This window comes from Salvelinus namaycush, unplaced genomic scaffold (assembly GCF_016432855.1).
Source record: "Salvelinus namaycush isolate Seneca unplaced genomic scaffold, SaNama_1.0 Scaffold302, whole genome shotgun sequence".
NCBI classification, from domain to species: domain Eukaryota; kingdom Metazoa; phylum Chordata; class Actinopteri; order Salmoniformes; family Salmonidae; genus Salvelinus; species Salvelinus namaycush.
In genome coordinates, this window is record NW_024059920.1 from 10,299 (window position 1) to 20,422 (window position 10,124).

Genomic DNA, 10,124 nt, shown 5'->3' on the forward strand with positions numbered 1-10,124 from the left:
TTTTCCATGCTGTCCCACAACGAGGGGACTGTCCAACGCCACGAAGCTGCTCTGGTTCAGCAAGAGGCCTTAATGGCTAGACATTCTCAACTTCTGTCAGAGATGCTGACTTCCATAAAGCAGATTTCGGATCGACTTTCCCCGGCAACCGCTTCTGCTCCAGTTCATCAGATTCAAGTGCCCCTGGCAGTTAACCCCCTGGCTGAACCTCGTCTACCGCCTCCCCAACGGTTCTCAGGGGATCCGAGTGTTTGTAAGGGGTTTTTCACCCAATGTTCTCTCTCCTTTGAGCTGCAACCATCGTCGTTTCCCACCGACCGGTCCAAGATAGCATATATCATCACCCTGCTGTCGGGAAAAGCCCTAGCCTGGGCTACTGCTGTGTGGGATGCCCAAAGGCCCTGCTGTGCCAGCTACTCTACCTTTGCTGAAGAATTCAAGCGAGTGTTTCAAGCTCCTACCAACGGCCCTGACTCAGCCAAACAGCTCCTGACTCTCCGCCAAGGTCGGCGCAGCGTGACGGACTATGCCATCCAGTTCCGCACTGTGGCAGCAGCAAGTGGCTGGAACGACGAGGCGCTCACAGTGTGTTTTTTGAAGGGTCTTTCTGACACCATCCAAGATGAACTGGCCACTCGGGAACCACCGGACAACCTCGAGTCCCTTATCAAGTTGGCTTCACGCATAGACCAGCGTCTGAGAGAGAGAGAACTCAACCGTAGACCGCTCACCCTAGTTCCTATCGGTTCCAGCTCCGAGTCTCCACCTTTATCCTCGCTGGCTCCACCAGAACCCATGCAGGTTGGACGCATCTCCCAGGCTGAGAGAGACCGCCGGATGAGGGAGCGATGCTGTCTATATTGCGGCAAACCGGGCCATTTCCGCTCCACGTGTCCCGGGCTCCAGGGAAACGCACTCTCCCGTGCAGGCCTGGGAGGACTGTAACGGGAAACATAACCTCCTCCCATCCATCCAACTCCCGCCTGCTCATTCCAGTTACCCTTTCCTGGGACGACCACGAGTTTTCTCTTCAAGCCTTGGTAGACTCTGGAGCCGCAGGTAACTTCATGGATGGGGTCTGGGCGAAAGAGAATGGCGTTCCTTCTGAACCTCTGAGTGACCCCATAAGGGTTACTACGTTGGATAGAAGCCCTTTGGGATCTGGACTTGTTACTCGTGCCACTACCCCCTTGCGACTTTCAGTTTCCCAACACCAGGAAGTGATGAACTTTCATCTGATCTCCTGTTCCGAGTTCCCTCTCGTCCTTGGTTATCCCTGGCTTCACAGCCATAACCCTCACATCGACTGGTCTGTGGGCACTATCAAGCAGTGGGGTCCTACGTGCCAAGCCACTTGTATCTTCCCGAGTTCCCCGAGTTCCCCTTCCGAGTCTCTAGAATCCATCGACCTGTCCCGAGTTCCCGAGTGTTACCATGACCTCAAACTGGTATTTAGCAAACAGAGAGCCACCAAACTACCACCCCATAGACCTTACGATTGCACCATCGACCTGTTTCCGGGGACCTGCCCTCCCAGGGGTCGGATCTTTTCCCTTTCTCCTCCCGAACGAGCTGCTATGGATACCTACATCAAGGACGCTCTGGCAGCAGGCCTCATGCGTCCATCTACCTCGCCGGCGGGAGCAGGGTTTTTCTTTGTGGCCAAGAAAGACGGTGGATTACGACCTTGCATCGACTACCGGGGACTCAATGCCATAACCGTCCGTAACCGCTACCCGCTACCCCTTATGGCCACAGCCTTTGAGCTGCTCCAGGAAGCAGTTGTCTTCACTAAGCTTGACCTGCGGAACGCATACCATCTTGTGCGGATCAAACCCGGGGACGAGTGGAAGACCGCTTTCAACACGCCTACTGGTCACTACGAATACTCGGTGATGCCCTTCGGCCTGACCAACGCTCCGGCTGTGTTCCAAGCGCTCATAAACGATGTGCTTAGGGATATGCTTAACATCTTCGTGTTTGTTTACTTGGATGACATCCTCATCTTTTCGAGCTCCCTTCAAGAACACACTAAGCATGTCAGACAAGTTCTCAAACGCCTCCTAGACAGCCATTTGTACGTTAAGCCGGAAAAGTGTGAATTCCATTCCTCTCGAGTACAATTCCTGGGATTTATAGTGGAACCCGGTCGAGTCCAGATGGACCCCAAGAAGGTAGGGGCGGTAGCGGATTGGGCCACCCCCAAGTCCGTTAAGGAAGTTCAGCGTTTCCTGGGCTTCACCAACTTTTACCGCAAGTTCATCAAGAACTTCAGCTCGGTGGCAGCCCCTCTCTCAGCTGTAACCAAGGGTGGCAACACAAGGTTTCTGTGGGGAAGAGAAGCTGAGACGGCCTTCCAAGGACTCAAGCAGCGCATCCTCTCTGCTCCCATCCTGACACTACCAACGGCGGATGAACCTTTTGTGGTGGAGGTAGACGCATCAGAGGTTGGGGTTGGAGCTGTCCTGTCTCAGAGGGGTGAAGACAAGAAGCTTCATCCTTGCGCCTTCTTCTCTCACCGGCTTACCCCGGCCGAGAGGAATTACGATGTGGGGGATCGTGAACTCCTAGCGGTTAAGATGGCATTGAAGGAATGGAGACACTGGCTCGAGGGGGCTTCTCAACCGTTTCAAGTGCTTACGGACCACAAAAATCTGGAGTATATCCAGCAGGCGAAGCGGTTGAACTCCAGACAAGCTCGATGGTCTCTTTTCTTCAGCCGATTTCAGTTTATCCTCACCTATAGACCCGGGTCGAAGAATCTCAAACCGGACGCCTTGTCACGAATCTACTCTCCTGCCATTCGAGAAGATACTGACATGACTGTCCTTCCGGCCGCTAAGATCGTGGCTCCGATCTCGTGGCAAGTGGAGGATACCGTGAAACAAGCTCAAGCCATCGAACCGGGCCCTGGAGGAGGTCCTGCTAATCGGTTGTTTGTTCCCAAGGCAGCAAGGTCCCAAGTCCTTCTGTGGGGGCACTCCTCTCGCCTCACCTGTCACCCGGGCGTAGGTCGCACCTTGGAGTTCATCCAGCGTAAGTTCTGGTGGCCCACCATAAAAGAAGACGTTGCCACTTTCGTCAAGGCCTGTTCCGTGTGCTGCCAGGGCAAATCTTCTCACCTCCGCCCTCAAGGACTCCTTCACCCTCTATCTATTCCCCACCGACCCTGGTCCCATATCTCGTTGGACTTTATTACTGGCCTTCCTCCGTCCCATGGTAATACTACGATCCTAGTCATCATCGACAGGTTTTCTAAGGCGGCCAGGTTTGTTCCCTTGACCAAATTTCCTTCTGCCAAGGAAACAGCTGAGTTGGTGATTAACCATGTGTTCCGAGTCTTTGGGATTCCGCAAGATATGGTTTCCGACAGAGGTCCCCAGTTCGCCTCAAGGTTTTGGAAGGCCTTCTGCCAACTCATAGGGGCCACGGCCAGTTTATCTTCAGGGTACCATCCGGAGTCCAATGGCCAAACTGAGAGGATGAATCAGGAGCTGGAAACCACCCTCAGATGCATGGTTTCCAACAACCCGTCCACATGGTCATCCTTCATTGTTTGGGCCGAGTACGCGCACAACACCTTGTGCTCCTCCTCCACTGGTATATCCCCGCATGAGTGTCAGTTTGGCTATGCGCCTCTATTGTTCCCGGACCAGGAGGCAGAAGTCAGAGTGCCTTCAGCCTCGAGGTTCATCAGACGCTGTCGGCTTACGTGGAAGAAGGCACGTCTTAATCTTCTGCGTTCCTCTCAGCAGTACCAACGACAAGCCAACAGACGTCGCCGTCCCGGTCCTACCCTGTACCCCGGCCAGAGAGTATGGCTCTCAACTAAGAATTTACCACTACGGGTGGAGTCTCGCAAGCTGTCCCAGAGGTTCATCGGTCCCTTTAAGATTGCCAGGAGAGTCAATCCCGTTACTTTTCGCCTGCACTTACCCAGATCCCTTAAGATCAATCCAACATTTCACATTTCTTTATTAAAACCTGTTGTTTTTTCTCCCCTTATCCCGGCAGGCAGACCTCCCCCTCCGCCCCGTGTCATCGGTGGCCAGTCGGCTTATACCGTCCACCGGATACTGGATTCCCGCCGGGTGCAGCGGTCCTGGCAGTATCTGGTGGACTGGGAAGGCTACGGTCCCGAGGAGCGCTCCTGGGTTCCTGCCAAGGACATACTGGACCCTGACCTCATTCGTCAGTTCAGGACCCTCCACCCTGAGAAGGCTGGTAGGAACGTCAGGAGCCGTTCCTAGGAGGGGGATTCTGTCAGGTTTTGGCCAAGACTGTTCGGGTTTTGGTCACTAGATGTCCCCATTGCACCTTTTTTGTACCTTTTGTTTTTCTTGCTCTAATTATTGTTTGCACCTGTAGGTCATTCCCTTGTTAGTATTTAAACCCTGTGTGTTCCTCAGTTCCTTGCTCAGTGGTTGTAAGTTAGCACCCAGCCCCAGCCCAAGCCTTGTTTTATTCAGATATTTCTCTTGTTGGATTTTCCAGAGGTTCTCTGGTTTAGTTCTTGTGTATTATTTGAGTAGTCTTTTGAGGTTTGTTTTTCCCTGCTGTTTTTTACCACTTTGTGGAGTTTCTTTTGTATTTTGGAGGATTTCCATTTTGACCCTTTTGGCTTTATTTTTGGACATTGTGGATTTAGTTTCTTTGCCTGAAGATTTTGTTCTTTAATTAAACCACCATCTCTAGTACTGCTGTGTCTGCCTCATCTTCTGGGTTCTGACGATTATTAGTGACTGTTTCTCGCACCGGGTCCTGACACAACTATTGTACAGTAGAGAACATTCCTTCTAGACTCCATGTTAGATCAACTATTATACAGTAGAGAACAGTCCTTCTAGACTCCATGTTAGATCAACTATTATACAGTAGAGAACAGTCCTTCTAGACTCCATGTTAGATCAACTATTATACAGTAGAGAACAGTCCTTCTAGACTCCATGTTAGATCAACTATTATACAGTAGAGAACAGTCCTTCTAGACTCCATGTTAGATCAACTATTATACAGTAGAGTGTGACATTTTCTGTGTGTTTATCCACTCGTATATATAGAATAATAATGCTTTTCTAATAACCAACTCGGTTGGGTTCATGGGAGTAATCCATACTATCACTGTATAAGCAATTTCACAGTACACCCAGAACATTGCTCTGGGAACCAACAGGAGTATCTCAGTTTCAAGGTGAGAAGCCTGGTGTGGTATCAGTCAGTCTCATGCAGGAACCAACCGTGCTGATATGACTTGTTTGTGTCGCAGTATAAAGGGTCTCAAATCAAATCAAATCAACCTTTATTTGTCACATGCTCCGAATACAACAAGTGTAGACTTTTACATTGAAATGATGACTTACGAGCCCTTAACTAAAAGTGCAGTTCAAGAAGAGTTGAGAAAAATATTTTGCAAGTAGACTCAAATAAAAAGTAATAAAAATAAAAATTAACATCAATAAACCTCTATGACTGTGATAATAAAGATTGATTCATTTCCTTTGAATTTCAGTCCTTAGTGGTGAATTTCCACGACAACAGAGAGAACAGTCCTTCTGTTATCAATTCATCGTATTGTTATTGCATATGTTCTGTTATTTTTATTATGATGTATTATACATTTGAATTGTTATATATTGTATGTAATTGACAAGGTAAATTGAATGAGCAGAAAATAGTTTACGATTGATAGTAGTTAGCATAATCTTATTTAGCAGTTCAGAGAGTACCGAGGATGAATCCTATTTCTCACAGATCCATCTGTATTTATAGTAACAGTAATAGTCCCACCATGCTCCTGTGTCTGATGACGAGGAGTAGAAATACACACAGTCCTCAGCTACACCACCATTAGGCTCTCCACTGTACCAATACCTGTAGGAGAAACAACACAGAATCAGGCTGTCCACTGTACCAATACCTGTAGGAGAAACAACACATAGAATCAGACTGTCCACTGTTCCAATACCTGTAGAAGAAACAACACAGAATCAGGCTGTCCACTGTTCCAATACCTGTAGGAGAAACAACACAAAGAATCAGGCTGTCCACTGTTCCAATACCTGTAGAAGAAACAACACATAGAATCAGACTGTCCACTGTTCCAATACCTGTAGAAGAAACAACACAGAATCAGGCTGTCCACTGTTCCAATACCTGTAGAAGAAACAACACATAGAATCAGACTGTCCACTGTTCTAATACCTGTAGAAGAAACAACACAGAATCAGACTGTCCACTGTTCCTATACCTGTAGGAGAAACAACACATAGAATCAGACTGTCCACTGTTCCAATACCTGTAGAAGAAACAACATAGAATCAGGCTGTCCACTGTTCCAATACCTGTAGAAGAAACAACACATAGAATCAGGCTGTCCACTGTTCCAATACCAGTAGGAGAAACAACACATAGAATCAGACTGTCCACTGTTCCAATACCTGTAGGAGTAACAACACATAGAATCAGGCTGTCCACTGTTCCAATACCTGTAGGAGAAACAACACAGAGAATCAGACTGTCCACTGTTCCAATACCTGTAGGAGTAACAACACATAGAATCAGACTGTCCACTGTTCCAATACCTGTAGGAGTAACAACACATAGAATCAGACTGTCCACTGTTCCAATACCTGTAGATGAAACAACACAGAGAATCAGGCTGTCCACTGTTCCAATACCTGTAGGAGAAACAACACATAGAATCAGGCTGTCCACTGTTCCAATACCTGTAGGAGTAACAACACAGAGAATCAGGCTGTCCACTGTTCCAATACCTGTAGGAGTAACAACACATAGAATCAGGCTGTCCACTGTTCCAATACCTGTAGGAGTAACAACACATAGAATCAGACTGTCCACTGTTCCAATACCTGTAGAAGAAACAACACATAGAATCAGGCTGTCCACTGTTCCAATACCTGTAGGAGAAACAACACATAGAATCAGACTGTCCACTGTTCCAATACCTGTAGGAGAAACAACACATAGAATCAGACTGTCCACTGTTCCAATACCTGTAGGAGAAACAACACAGAATCAGACTGTCCACTGTTCCAATACCTGTAGAAGAAACAACACAGAATCAGGCTGTCCACTGTTCCAATACCTGTAGAAGAAACAACACATAGAATCAGACTGTCCACTGTTCCAATACCTGTAGGAGAAACAACACATAGAATCAGGCTGTCCACTGTTCCAATACCTGTAGAAGAAACAACACACAGAATCAGACTGTCCGCTGTTATAATACCTGTAGATGAAACAACACAGAATCAGGCTGTCCACTCTGAACCTTCTACTTCAGACAGTGATATCATAGTGACACAGAATTCGTTAATATCTTACGTTGTGGTCAGTGGTGTGTCGTCCACCCATTTCCAGGTCCCCTCAGTAACAGAGTCAGTCAGACCAATCCAGACATATTTCTTTACTCCACATAACCAATTGACAAATATCTGCAGTTGTGGGAGAGAGACAACATTGTTAATACATAGTCTTCTCTTCTCTCTCTCTCTCTCTCTCTCTCTCTCTCTCTCTCTCTCTCTCTCTCTCTCTCTCTCTCTCTCTCTCTCTCTCTCTCTCTCTCTCTCTCTCTCTCTCTCACTCTCTCTCTCACTCACTCACTCACTCACTCACTCTTTCTCTCTGTCACCCTCTCTCTCTCTCACACACCTGTTGTTCTTGGCTCTTGATAACCACCAGGTCTGCTCCTCTGTCTCTGCAGTCCTGTCTGCTCTCCTCCCAGGATTTGTACTCAGTAGAGACGTAGTAACAACTGCTACCAAGCTTCTTCCATCCTTGAGGACACACTGTAAGTTGAACATTTCCTGCTTTAGTCTCTTTAATACAACATTGAATTAAGTATCAATCAGACACTCAAGGAAGACAGGGCACTAACTAATGGACGGTTTGGAAGTCGTAGTTTGTTTCTCACAATTTGCATTCAATATAATTTGAATTGCCTGTTTTTAAGTGGCATGTGAACTGATACAGAGACTGTCAAACAGAACAGTCATGAGACAATTTGACTCACCTTTCTCAACTAAAGATTGTTTCAGATGTTCCACCTCTTTCTGTAGCTGGTCTCTCTCTTTGGTCAGGGTGTTGTAACTGGTCTTTAGCTGGTCTCTCTCTTTGGTCAGGGTGTTGTCGCTGGTCTGTAGCTGGTCTCTCTCTTTGGTCAGCGTGTTGTTGCTAGTCTGTAGCTGGTCTCTCTCTTCAGTCAGGTTGTTTCCGCTGGTCTGTAGCTGGTCCCTCTCTTTGGTCAAGGTGTTGGAACAGGTCAACTGGTTTCTCTCTGTGAAATAATACGATCAATGAACAAGGCAACAGTGGAAATGTTGATCAGACATGACCAGGGTTGGGGTCAGTTGCATTTCAAATTCAGTCAATTCAGGAAGTACACTGGAATTCTAATTGAATTCAAATTCTCTTCAATGCTTTTCAATTAGGAAAATGTGGAATTGGAATTTGGTGTACATTCTGAATTGAATTGACTGGAATGTAAATGTAATTGATCCCTGGTTATTACACCACTGATGATGAAGAATGTTTGAGTGAGAACAAATCAAACTCACGGTAGAGTAACAGGCCTGTGATCCCAGCCAGTAGGAGAACACACAGCAGCCCCAGACACACTGCAGCTGCTCCAGAGTATCTCTTCCACCACTGACAAGACACTGAAGCACAAATTATTACCAGAAGAATTTACTCTTTATCAGCATTTAATTTGGTGTCTATATGTGTGTCCATTTGCTGTTTGAATCACTGAGGGAAATACACAACTTGACAAGGTACAGAACACCAGAACTGAGTTCCAGCACCTCACATATTCTACTGCTTGACTTCCAGAATCTCTTACAGAATATTGGCTTAAACATATTGCAGAGTTCAGGCACCTAAAATTAGTTGTGGAACGTATTTTAATCCTGCACCTGACCCTGACCCTGAGCCTGCCTGCTTGCCATTTCTGTACCTTGTCACACCACCCTGGATTATTGACCTCTGCCTGCCCTGACCCCAAGACTGCCTGCCGTTCTGTACATTTTGGACTCTGATCAGGATTACTGACCTCTGCATGTCCTTGACCTGTCGTTTTCCCTCCTGTTCTAGTAATAAACTGTTGTTACTTCGACATTGTTTGCATCTGGGTCTTCCCTGATACGTGATTCGCTAATAGTGAAATGCTGACTTACGGATCCTTTTCCAGCAATGCAGAGTTAAAGATACAACATTTAAAATAGTGATACAGGGAATAAATGCACAGTGAATAACACGTCTAAATAACATGGAAGGGAAGGGTGAGGGGAGTGGTGATTGAAGGGAGATATCTTGCTGGTTCTACCCCCGAGCCTTATATGGACTTCCTGCCCTAACGAGGCAAGCCTGTGGGTCATTGTTAAGCCAGTGAGTGCTTGTGGATAAAAGAGGAAGCAGGCTGCACAAACGGAGGGAGGACTGTTATGGAGAGTGTTAGCAAAGAGAGAATTATCTATGTGATTAACAGTTGTTACATGGACTGTCTGATTACCTCCACTGTATATGGAACCGGTTTGGCTGAGGACCCGAGTTTTAGGACACCAGGAGAACGGAACGGACAACGAGAACGGATTGTGGACTGTGACCTGGTTGCGGAATTCCCCCCTTTTCCCACAGTGTTCAAATCTCCCTAATAAATTCCCCATTTGTATTCTAATTGTGCTTCGTGTTCGTGTTTGAATGTGGTGACGTGGAAACCCCACCCCTATGGATGAAACATTGAATTTGGCATTTTTGCTATTAGCCAATAGAAATGCATTGAATAAAATTTTCACTCCATGAAACAACAGATAGTCATTACTGCTATTAGCCAATAGAAACACATTGAATAACAGATTCACTACATGGAACAACAGAAAGTCCCCAAAAATATCAAAAGGAAGTTCTGAAGTGTCTAAGAAATGTAAGGGAACACCCCCCTGAAATGGACAAAAATGAATGGGATCTTATTGAAACATGAACACGATGTAAAATACCACTCAATTGGACGCCGTTTCATTCAAAACATATCGCAAATGCCAAGTGTCACACAGCAAAAATCCCATAGATGGCGAGCGCGCTCCACCGTAAATGTTCATATTGCAAAT

The 10,124-nt window shown here is 46.7% G+C and overlaps 1 long non-coding RNA gene across 1 annotated transcript; it reads right to left on the bottom strand.

Moving 5' to 3' along the window:
* Window positions 1-7,185: 7,185 nt before the first annotated feature.
* On the bottom strand, window positions 7,186-7,789 carry LOC120039816. Its single transcript, XR_005475516.1, has 3 exons — window positions 7,672-7,789; window positions 7,345-7,454; window positions 7,186-7,201 (listed from the first exon to the last, which is right to left on the bottom strand). It is a non-coding gene; the product is annotated as an uncharacterized LOC120039816 (long non-coding RNA).
* Between the last annotated feature and the right edge of the window lie 2,335 nt (window positions 7,790-10,124).